The 12,176-nt window shown below is 39.8% G+C and overlaps 1 protein-coding gene across 5 annotated transcripts in view; it reads right to left on the minus strand.

Annotated features, from left to right (window-relative positions):
• AFTPH (aftiphilin) overlaps nt 1–5,661 on the minus strand; it is a 70,983-nt gene extending 65,322 nt beyond the window's left edge. For 2 of the 5 annotated variants that reach the window (XR_302431.3, XM_003481201.4), the window contains exon 1: nt 4,355–4,633. The gene's annotated coding sequence lies outside the window, so the exon portion shown is untranslated. The other 3 variants (XM_021087452.1, XM_021087453.1, XM_003481200.4) reach the window with 3 other exon arrangements.

Below are 12,176 nucleotides of genomic sequence, written 5' to 3' on the forward strand. Positions count from 1 at the left end.
TAGGATACATGAAGGGAGTAGGTAGTATGCTGGGAAAGTAGGCTGTGAGGGCCTGGACTTTTCAGAAGAGAGTATGTACCTCTAAGTTTTCTGAGTTCAGCAATGCAGAAATTATCAGAGAGAGGTTCCAATTCAAGGAAGTGTTCTACCACTTCTCGACACCACTAGTCAAGCCACTACTATCATGTTTATTTTCAATTTTTGCAGTATTATGAAATAAAGTTGACATACGATATTATGTTAGTTTCAGGTACACTACCTACAGACTTGACATTTGTGTCCATCACAAGATGATCATTTGGCTGTATCACTGTCACCGACTCCTAATAAAGTCTTCCTGCTTCCACTTTTGTACTCTTATAGTCTATTATTTGTACAGCAGCCAGAGAGATCCTTTTAAAAGATAGATCAAGTCAAATCTCTACTCAAAAACCCTACAATAGTTTCCCATCTCACACAGTAAAAAGCCAAATCATCAGAATTGCTATGATGCCTTATAACAGTGCCCTCTCCGTCTCTAACCCTCTGATTCCCAAACACAAACATGCATGTACACACACAATAAACAAATGCCAAAAAACTCAAGCTTTATGAGCGCTATATTTTTTAAAAATTTGTTCATTTCAGAGTTCCCGTCGTGGCGCAGTGGTTAACAAACCTAACTAGGAACCATGAGGTTGCGGGTTCGGTCCCTGCCCTTGCTCAGTGGGTTAAGGATCTGGCGTTGCTGTGAGCTGTGGTGTAGGTTGCAGACACGGCTCGGACACCGCGTTGCTGTGGCTCTGGTGTAGGCCAGTGGCTACAGCTCCGATTCGACCCCTAGTCTGGGAACCTCCATACGCTGAGGGAGCCGCCCAAAGAAATAGCAAAAAGACAAAAAAAAAAAAAAAAAAAAAAAAAAATTTGTTCATTTCAGTGTCCCCAGCAACTAGAACAGGGCCTGACATATAGTGAGCACTCAATAGGTACTTGCTATATGAATGAAAAGCATACCATGATGTTATATTTAGTTGAAATGGCTCATGGCATATTGCAAATATTTACATAAATAGAACATGTAGTGAATTTATTCTAATTAACTACTTAATTTTCCTCTGGGAATTACTCACCAAAATAGTGCTTGTACATTAAGCTTTGAGATACAGCTAACTTTTTAATTTATTAGCAATTTATCTCTGCAAGGTTTACTAAGTTATCTGGAACTGGGGTGATGGTAACCGAAGAATGATAGGATGGAGCCTTAAATCTCCTATTTTTCCTCTTTTTTTCACTTTTCCCAACTCCTTACTTACCTGTTTTCTCCCCACAGATAGTTTCTGATCTTTTCCCTTTCTCAGGGAATAGGTCTAATCCAGACTTAGAGCCCTACCCTAGGCTAAAGCCAGAAATAGAAACTAGGAGTGGGATACCCGGCTACTGAGATGGTTGGCAGCAATCAGAGGAGAACCCAAGCAAGGGAAGTTACTGCAGAGGAACCCTGGGAGGGCAGCAGTTCTTCATTCAAGTATTTTCAAATCAGAAGCTCTTTGTATTTTTAAAGGAAATCAACACAAAATAACAATAACTCCTTCCTGCCCTCTTTTAAAATACACACTGTTGAAGGACAGAGTGATACTTTGTTCTTAGAGGAAAAACCTGAATTTTTTATTGTGATTTCAAGCATACAGCAAAAGTTTAGAAAAAATATACATAATGAGTGATCAAGTACACACCACCTGACTGTATTAAATCTTAACCTTTTACCAAATCTGCTTAAGATTTATTTTAAGGACAGTAAAGTTGCAGGTGAAAAACTATGGGCTCTTCCTAGATCCCTTATCCCTCTCCAATTCTCCAGAGGTAATTTTTACTCTTATTTGGAGTTTATCATTCCAATGCATGTTTTCATACTTTTGATACATATTACATGAGTCCCACAAAATATACTGTACAGTCTAGCATGTTTTAAAAACTACATAAAAAGTATATAAATATGATAAAAAAAAAAAACCCTATTAATCCTGACTCTGTCACCAGCAGTTTGATCTCAGGCAAACATCTCTGTGCCTCAGTTTCCTTTTTCAAAAATGGGGACAATACCACCTCCTTACAGGGTTGATATAAAGATTAAATGAGTTAATATATTGCATATAAATTACTTAGAAAAGAATCTTGCTCACAGGAAGTAGTGTATATATCAATGTTAGTAATTACCATACAAAGTTGCAAAGGAATCTGTAATTCTGTATATGCATATGTAAGTATATATATATTAAGATTAATTACCAAAATGATTTGCATATATAATTCATATAACACCAGATCTTTTCAAAGTTGTGTAAAAACTAGAAATATTTATGAATTTCAGACTGGAAAGGTCCACAAGCCTACTTAAAGAGGAACTGAAAGTGTTAAGCATAGAGAGAAAAAGATACTTTTCGATTAACAAATTGTAGGTTACGTTAAATTAAAATATAAACATTTGATTTAAATAATGTATGAGTGTTTAAAAATACCTGAATAATGTCCTCCTTTTATGAGTTTTTGAGTATAGGCTTGGGAAAGAAGGGATAATCTCTCAATGTGATGCTATTCAAAGACTTCTTAGACTGTTAAAGGAGGCACGTTAGATTTCACACAAAATCAAACATTATTTGAAGAATTTCACTATTTTTCTGAACCAGTTTTTAATTGTAAGTAGAAAAAAATTAAAATTTAAAATGATGCCATAAGATAGGATTCACCTAGATTATAAGATTTTCATAGACAACTGATTTCTGCAAAATTCATCAATGCAATTGTGGACAGATTTTCTTTGTTTTGATTATAGGGTTATTTTTATAACAGTCTCTAGGTCAAAGATCAGAAAACATCAAAACTTAAAAGTTCTACATATAAAGTGAATTTTAATGAATTTCTTTCAAGAGCTTTTTAAAGATTTATCTTTGCATTTTATAGATAGCTATAAAAAGCATCTACGCTTTGAAGATCAATTAATATAGCTAATGATACATAAAGAGGAATTCGACCCAATGACCATTTAAAAGGTGCTATTTACTGGGTTAAATTTTTACACAGGGTCTATTTTTTAATCCATGTCAAATACCTTCATGAACAAAATTTAGAAGATATTTTGTTTAAACACATGTTCTTCTGCAAAGACTTAAAAATGACTACTACAAAAGCCAACATTTAAATTGACAAAGCATATAAAATATAAACTATAGATCATACCAACACGATAGCGTTGAAACAGTTGTTTCCCTTAGAATTCACCATATATCTATGCCTAAAAGGTTAACCAGCTAAATGTAAGCTTAAGCAGCAATTAAATGTAACATCAAGGATGAAACTGTCTCCTTTTCCTATTCTACCAAAAAACGAAAAATGTAGCTGGTGAAAAGGAAGATTAAGTTCAAAAGTAAAGTTTTACTTTTCTTCTCCTAAAGTGAGAACTCCGAGACAGAACCGCTGCTTTTGTTTCATCTGCCCCCCCAACCCGCCCGCCCCCAGTAAAACGTTTCCACGTATGGGTTAGTCCTTCCTTCGGCCCCAATAGAAGTATTCAGTAGGAAACCAAGCTGTAACTCGCATTAACCAACAAGAGAAAAACCTAGTCATTCTCAGTACTTTCCTAATGATGAAAGGATCCCACCACTCTTCACCCTATACTCTGTTCCCTGTCCAAACAAGACGTAGCACCTGCCTAACTAGGCACTTAAAAAAAAAATGGTCCAACTTTTCCAACGCAGTCTGGGGAGGGGACGCAGACGATTTCTTGAAGAGTGCAAGAAAGGAACAGAAAAGGTCCTCTCAGGATGGGATGCATGAGTTTGGGTGCCGTCTCCTCTGCCTGTTGGAGGATTCGAAAGCCGCTTGCTTTAGAGACCCTGCGAAGCAGCAGACTCTGATCGCGGCCGGCCTCAGGCCTGGGCGAAGCAGGCAGTGTTTACACCTGTCACGAGGGAGGGGGAGGGAGAAGGAGGAAGCCGGAGCAAAGCCCCAAACTTCTCCACAAGCTCCCGGGAGGGAGCGGCCGGCGCAGAGCTCAGGGCAGGTGGAAGTGGAGGGGCAGGGCGAGCCGCCGGCAGCCGGGGACGTGGGAAGGGCTCTCACTTTCCTGGCCGATGCCCGGGATGGCGAGAAGGGGGCCGTGCGCTTCCGCGCCGCCGCCGGCGTCCCCGCACCCGCCGCGGAAAAGGACAGAGCCCGAGCCCGGAGCCCGCAGGCCCGCAGAGCCGGCACCGTCCCCGCAGCCCCCGGCTCCGCGACAGGCAGGTGCCCCCGGGCCGGGCGAGGGTCCAGCCGGCGGGCTGGGCCGGCTTCCCCATCCTCTTTCCCCCGCGCGATGGGGGAGCGGAGCGGTGGCGCTTACCTGGCTCGTCCGGGGCGGCTGCGATGGGCATGGCTCAGGGGCCCGGGGAGGAACTAGCTCCCCGGGGAAGGACCGGCTATTCCGACGCGGAGCTGGTGAAAGCGGAAGGCAGGCTGCTCACAGCCCTGTCATCGAAGCAGCGCCATGGACGCCCACCCGGAGTTTCAGCGCTGCCGCGAGACCCCCATCCCATTACCCTCCGCCCTCTTCCGCCGCCGCCGCCGCCTCCACCTCCTCCTCCGCGGAGACCCCCCGCCCACTCCACACACTCTCCCATCATGCAGCGGGGGAACCGCTGCCGCCGACACGTCACTTCCGGGCGCAGGTGGCTAGGTCGGGGCCGGGCGCTGGTGGGTACTGGGGGGTTGGGGGGAGAACACTTGGGGGGAATCAGTGTCACAGAACGCTTACCCCTGCGCAGGCGCCGTCGAGCAGAGCGCCGGCCGCCATTTTGGGTGCGGGCAAGCTGCCCTTTTCCTTGACTTCCTTGTGAGTCATCGAGGTGGGTGGGGGGAAAGACGCCCTCCTGCACTCCGCCGCTCCTAAGGCTGCGCTCCCGGCGAGGGACAGGTGCTCCTTAGCCGGCTAAAAGTCAACGTTCAGCTCAGGACCGAGTTAAGTCTCTTGCTCTGCAAGGAAAATTGCGAGGGTTTTAAAATACGGAACTTTATTTTCTTCACCAAAATCTGCTGGAGAGCACTTATCAGCTTGCCCTTTTCGCCCCGAAAAACGACTTTTTCGTTCAGAGTTCCTTCCTCTTTTTAATTTAAGCTGACAGAAAAGGAAGCTGATGTATAACAAAGAAGAGGTAAATCAAAATGAGAAGCAAGAGGAAAAGCAGCCGCCGAACTGACAAATCGTCTTTGAGACCAACAAAAACAAATAAAATTGGAGGATTTTGCTAACGGATAGAGACGGTGGTCGTTTTTCATAGATGCTGCGAGAGACTATTCGATGAAACTATAAAGAAATCAATCAACTCCCGCATTTCTTTAACAGAGGTCGTAACATTTTTCCATCATCAGTCTTGATCATTTGCATTTTTTATAACCTTTCCCTTTCATCTATAACGAATTTCTGTTAGAATTCCGGCCACTGTAAAAACAAGACTGCAAGGCTGCACAGATTATTGTTACCATCGGGAATGATGAGGCCGAGGTCCTATCCCGCAATCATGAGCCCTTCCGAAGTGCTTATTCTGCTCACTTTTGCCAAACCTACACCAGCAATTTGAATAATTTAAAACAATTCCAATACAGCAAAGCTCAGCAGTTACGCAAAGAAAACAAGGATAGAAAACACCCTCTCAGCCACAGAGAAGCGTCCACCTTCTTTGAGTGGAGGAATTATACAAATCAGGGGAAGATAGGGACAAAAGCAGTTCATCACAGTTTATCCCGCCTCTGCAATGTTCTAGACAAATTAACTTGGAGCACTGAAATAGACCTGCTTTTGTCTCTATACAACTCAATCGCTGTAAGATATACGCAGACTGCAGCACTTAAAATTAGAATACCAATTGCTTTGTGGCGGTGCTGGATTTTTTGTTATTGCTCAGTCACTAAAGCAAGAAAAATATCTATATGGCTTGTCAAATTTATTCTTATTGTATTTCGCCCCCTGCTGGCTTGGCTCATTGCAAGCTTAAAAATATAAACCTTAAATATTGTATTTATAAATATAAGCTTATAAATATATCGCTATAAATGTTTATTTTGACCAGGAAGGAAAGAAACAAAAGTGTGTGTGTGTGTGTGTGTGTGTGTGTGTACACTGGAAGTAAATTGATTTTAGAGGAACACATGCTTGTCCTAATTTGATAGCTCTACTAAACAGACATATCAGAATAAGAACATATGACAAAATCCTAAGGCAGACCCTACATCGAGAATATGTTAAAACTGAAATAATAAATTTAAACATAAAAACATTAAAAAAAACTGTGCTTTCAGAATAATATTCCCCTAATTTTATGCATAACATGATTAAAAAGTGTTTTTTTTTTTTCAGGTAACTGCAGAAGCCTATTTTATTCACTTAAGGACAACAATTCAGAAATTTATGAAGTTGAGTCATTAAGTCACTCTTTGGTCAGCAACCACCCAACTTGTAATTTGTAATCTTACACATAATTCTGAAGACAGCATTCCAATGCTTATGAAATGGTACTACAAAAAGAAAGCATCTCTGAAAGTTTTTAAGATGATGAATCTGGGGGAAAATACTTATTAAAATTCATTGCATTTGGATCCAGTGGTAGTATTGTTTTTCTTTACTTTTAAAAAATACGACCTTAACTACATTACTTAAGATTTTGTATCAAGAAAAGAAAAATTAAATCTTAGTTTTTTCTCCTGTGCAGACTTTTTACAAAGTTGTAATCATAATGTAAGCCAATTTTGTATCCTTTTTTCACTTAATATTATGTTGTAAGCATTTCATCCTGATTACTTAACATTTCATAAAACTTTGATTTTCATTGCATACATAATATTCAATGGAGCAGACATACTGTGATTTATCCATTATCCTATATGTGGGTATTTTCCACAATTACAAATAATACTGTGCTGATGTACATTTTGTGTTGTGGCTTTGTCTAATTTTATGAGTTTTTTCTGTATATAAAAATGATTTTTTTTGGTTGTGCCCATGGCAGGCGAAGTTCCTGACCCAGGGATCGAATCCACACTACAGCAGTGATCAGAGCCACAGCAGTTACAGCCTTAGCCTGCTTAACCCGCTGAGCCACCAGGGAACTCTCAGTCAATATAAAAATGATTGAGCCAAAAGGCTGTAAATGTTTTATTGGCACTTTATCTCATTTTCCAAAATCTTATACCAATTTATACCACCACCAGAAATACAGAATATCCCAATTTAACTGCCTTCTCACCAGCAGTGGATAATAATTAAAAGAAAAAAGATTGAGTTATACCTTGTGGACTAAAAGTTGAAAGAAACTTACCTCACACTGTATAAGAAATCAACAAAAAAAAGCACAAAACTCCACCTATGTGATGTTCTGGAAAAGCAATACATAGACCTGGGTCGGCTAACAAGCTCTGTTATCACTATGATTTTGTGTAAATTACTTAACCTCTCTGGAGCTCAGTCTTCTTTTTTTTTTTTTTTTGCCTTTTCTTGAGCCACTCCTGTGGCATATGGAGATTCCCAGGCTAGGGGTCTAATTGGAGCTGTAGACACTGGCCCACGCCAGAGTCACAGCAACGCCAGATTCAAGCCGCGTCTGTGACTCACACCACAGCTCACAGCAATGCCAGATCCCCAACCCACTGGGCAAGGCCGGGGATGGAACCTGCAACCTCATGGTTCCTAGTCGGATTCGTTAACCACTGCGCCACGATGGGAACTCCCCAGAGCTCAGTCTTCTTATATGTCAAATGAGAGACTAAAACTAGACCACAGGTTCTCCACTCTCTTAGGACATAGTTATTTATCATATTTAAATACTTGAGACTATGATCAAAGCTTTGGCTCTTTCTGCAGGAAATGCTCATCCCAGGGATGCTCAAAATTTCTTAGGCTTCCTAAATCTCATTTATGGAAGAGGTCCTATGAGCTGCAGCTTAAGAAACCCTGTATCAGATGATCCCCAAGGTCTTTTCCACATCTAAACATTTCCTATGATTTTATTTTATAACCCAGCAAACACTTTCTGTCTAAATAATACTTTTTAGTGGATAAACAAATTGTGATATATTCATAGATGGATTAATATTCAGCACTCAAACTAGAAGTATCAATATTGTTAGATTATAAATACAAAAGTAAAGTTCAAAATGAGTATACTATGAAATGAATTTTATAATGTATGTGACTTTTAAAAATAAACTAATATTATATTGTTTAATGGATGTACCTTTTTATAATAAAGTATAAAAATATGGACTGGAATGATAAACACAGCACTCTTTAGGGGCTAGTGTGGAATGGATCCGAAAGCACTAAAGAGGATTCTGTACGTAACTGTCATGCTTTATATCTTTTAGACAATCTGAAGCAAGTGTGATAAATCATTTATATTTTTTGTTTCCAGTTTTAGTGAGATGTAACTAGCAAAATTTGTATATATTTAAGGTATGCAACCTGATATTTTGACCAATCCATTTGCATTGAATTCCAGGTAAAAGGTACATCAGAGTTTGTTATATAATTCTCTGATATATTCTGCATTCATTTTTTTCATGGTTAAAAAATAACTTTTCCAGGGCGTTCCCATCTTGGCTCAGCGGTAACAAACCAGATTAGTATCTGTTAGGATGCAGATTCGATCCCTGGCCTAGCTCAGTGGGTTAAGGATCCAGTGTTGCTGTGAGCTATGGTCTAGGTTGCAGACACAGCTTGGATCCCAAGTTGCTGTGGCTGTGGTGTTGGCTGGCAGCTACAGCTCCAATTAGCCCCCTAGCCTGGGAACTTCCATATCCCCCAGGTATGGCCTAAAAAAAAATAATAATAATAATAATTAATTAATTAATAAAAAAAACCCTTTTCCAGAACCAGTTGGTTTAAAACCATGAATTGTGAATAGCATCCTAGAGATAGTTCCTGATATGTTATGCTAATGCTAGTAGTTTGTACAGCTTTTCAAAGCACTTTTAAGTACACTATCTCTTCTGACTCTTACATAAGCAATCTTAGAGCCAATTAATGTCATTTTACAGAAGATGAGATCACAGATTTGGAGATTTGTAAAATACTAAAAAGTTAGAGATGGATTTAGGACTAGAATTGTAATTTCCTGATTCACAGTTCTTTTCCCCATACCATTTGTCCTTCTCACTTTATGAGATATTATAATCCCTCAGTTCCTCATAGTTAGGACAATTTGCCTCATTTCATCATTTAATACACTGTCCCCATATTCTTCATGTTTGAATTATTTTCAAATGGAGTTTTTTTTTCTTTTTCTTTTTTTTCCTTTCTTTTTTTTTGGGGGGCTGCACCCCTGGCATATGGAGGTTCCCACACTAGGGGTCAAATTGGAGCTACAGCTGCCAGCCCACACCACAGCTCACAGCAACGTGGGATCTGAGCAGCGTCTGTGACCTACACCACAGCTCACGGCAACACCAGATCCTTAACCCACTGAGCAAGGCCAGGGATCAAACCCACAACCTCATGGTTCCCAGTCTGATTTATTTCCATTGCACCGCGACAGGAACTCCCCTCAGATGGAATTTTTTCCTTCTCAGTGTGGTTAATAAATGGAACATGCCTTCACTATAATCTAGAATATTATGTATATAGAATTTGAGCAATTGAAAACTTTGCTGAAAAAGTTTCAGCAACTTGAGAAATCATTTAGTCCAAAAGCAGTCTTATCTCTACCCTCCCCTCCAATTTTCCAGGTAAAGCTAATAACGTTCTAAGAAGTTAAATGACAGTGATGCCCTCAGTCATCCCATTGGTTTATAGGGAACTAGGTATTAGAAACCAGGTTTCATGTTCCTAATCCAGAGTAACTCCTATTTTCACTCTATGTTATTTCTTGTTTGTTATAATGTTTTGGTTTTTTTGTTTGTCAGTTTGTTTACCAAAGCACATAAGAAACCAAAACTATTTGGGACCCAAATGAACTTGTTTTCTATAGGCTCAGCTGACTGTGGCCGTAGTATAAGATGTGCTGAAGATAAATACCCATATGTATAAAAAATATGTTTTATAATGGGAACGCAAACTTTTCTTATTGCTAATGTTTCTTGTTTCAGAATTTTTTTTTTTTTTGGCCCCGCCCATGGCATGCAGAAGTTACCGTGTCAGTGAGAGTGCAGAATCCTTAACTACTAGGCCACCAGAGAACTCCATGTTTTTTGTTGCTGGTTTGATGGGGACTTCACCACTTTGTATTGGTAAAAGTGTGATGAACGACAGAGATTTTGTTTCTTTCTTATTCATTCCCACTGGTCCTTCTTAAACATGCTTGTCAAGTTTATTGCATAAATAATGAAAATTAAATTTTAATATTGTGGTACTCTCTGGATAGCTAGAACATTCTGGGAAAAACATTCACTATGTCAGGGCAATACAGACCTTTCCAAAGATGAAGTTTTGAAGGATAGGCTCCTGGGGGTTGGGGATTCACATAATATATAACATTTAAATTAAGAACCCCAAAGACATTTCCCAGGTGTAAGGGAAGAGGAGTTAATGCCTAAACTCCTCTTTAATTGGCTTTATTAATATATTGGAAATAACCAATACAGACGTGATTGGCTAATCAAATGAGCTACTAAAAAATATCTAGATCTAGGAGTTCCATTATGGCTCAGCAGTAATGAACCTGACTAGGATCCATGAAGATGCAGGTTCAATTCCTGGCCTTGCTCCAAGGGTTAAGGATCTGGTGTTGCCATGAGCTGTGGTGTAGGTCACAGATGCAGCTTGAATTTGGCATTGCTGTGGCTGCAGCATAACCCAGCAGCTGCAGCTCCAGTTTAACCCTACTCTGGGAACTTCCATATGCTGCAGGTATGCCCTTAAAAAGCAAAAATAAAAACAAAAAACAGAAAAAACAAAAACCAAACTAGATCTACATTATTCAATGTGGTACCACTAGCCACATTGGTACCACTAGCCACGTGGTTGATGAGCACTCAGAATGTGTATAGTCTGTATTACTATGTGCCATAGAATGAAATACAGGTTTTGAATACTAGCTATAAAAAATGATGTAAATCATCTCATTAATAATTTAAAGACAATGATTATATGTTGAAATAATATGTTAGATATATTTGGTTAAATCAAATCTTTTGAATTAATTTCACCCGCTTTTTTTACTTTAAAAAAAATGAGGTACCAGAATATTTTATATCACATATGTAGTTCAATGTATCTTTCTATTAGACAATGCTGAACTAGAGTATTACTTTTGTGAAAAACTTCTGTCTTTAACTTTGTGTGGTAGTAGGATCCAGGGAAATACGACAGAGATCATTTCATGCAACTTACACTTAAACGAAGGCAGAGATTTCTGTCGTATTTACTTCTCTATTTCCAACTTCAAGACCATTGCCTGGCACGTGGTTGATGACAATACACGTTTTGTTTCTTTGTTTGTTTGCTTTTTAGGGCTGCCCGCACAGTATATGGAGGTTCCCAGGCGAGGGGTCAAATTGGAGTTGTAGCCACTGGCCTACACCACAGGCACAGCAATGTAAGATCCGAGCCACTCCTTCGATCTACACTACAGCTCACAGCAACGCTGGATCCTTAACCCACTGAGTGAGGCCTAGGATCGAACCTGCATTCTCATAGACACTAGTCAGATACATTTCCACTGAGCCATGACAGGAACTCCACACATCTGTTGAACAAATTACATTCTCTTGAATCAGTGGAATGAATGTTTCCAGGGAAAATTTTGGCAAATATTTGTTAACCGGTTTTCTTGAGGCTTAGCTTACTGTGTTCTTCAATGGGTTTATGTTTATCTCATCCTTGATTATTTTTGTAATTTATCTTTTAAAATTAGTTAACAATTTCCCAAACACCTTGCTGCACTCAGCATTGTGTTGAGGGACTATAAAGAAACAGGTCTTGGATCCTGTCTATAAACAAAAGAGTTTATAGTCTAATTAGGGAGACAAGACCAGTATACTTGAAACAAGTACCACCTTAAAACTTCTGATTCTGGAAAATGGGGAACAGTTAAACTCTGAGCTGTATGGGACTGACGGACACAACGAGAGTTCAGGGAAGATGAGAGTCTGCTGGAATAGTTGGAAAATGCTTCACTTCTGATAGGCGTTTGCCCCAGCATATCTGATTGGTTCTACAGGGAGCAGGGGAGGGGTCC

The sequence above is a fragment of the Sus scrofa genome, chromosome 3, assembly GCF_000003025.6.
Source record: "Sus scrofa isolate TJ Tabasco breed Duroc chromosome 3, Sscrofa11.1, whole genome shotgun sequence".
In the NCBI taxonomy this organism is placed as follows: domain Eukaryota; kingdom Metazoa; phylum Chordata; class Mammalia; order Artiodactyla; family Suidae; genus Sus; species Sus scrofa.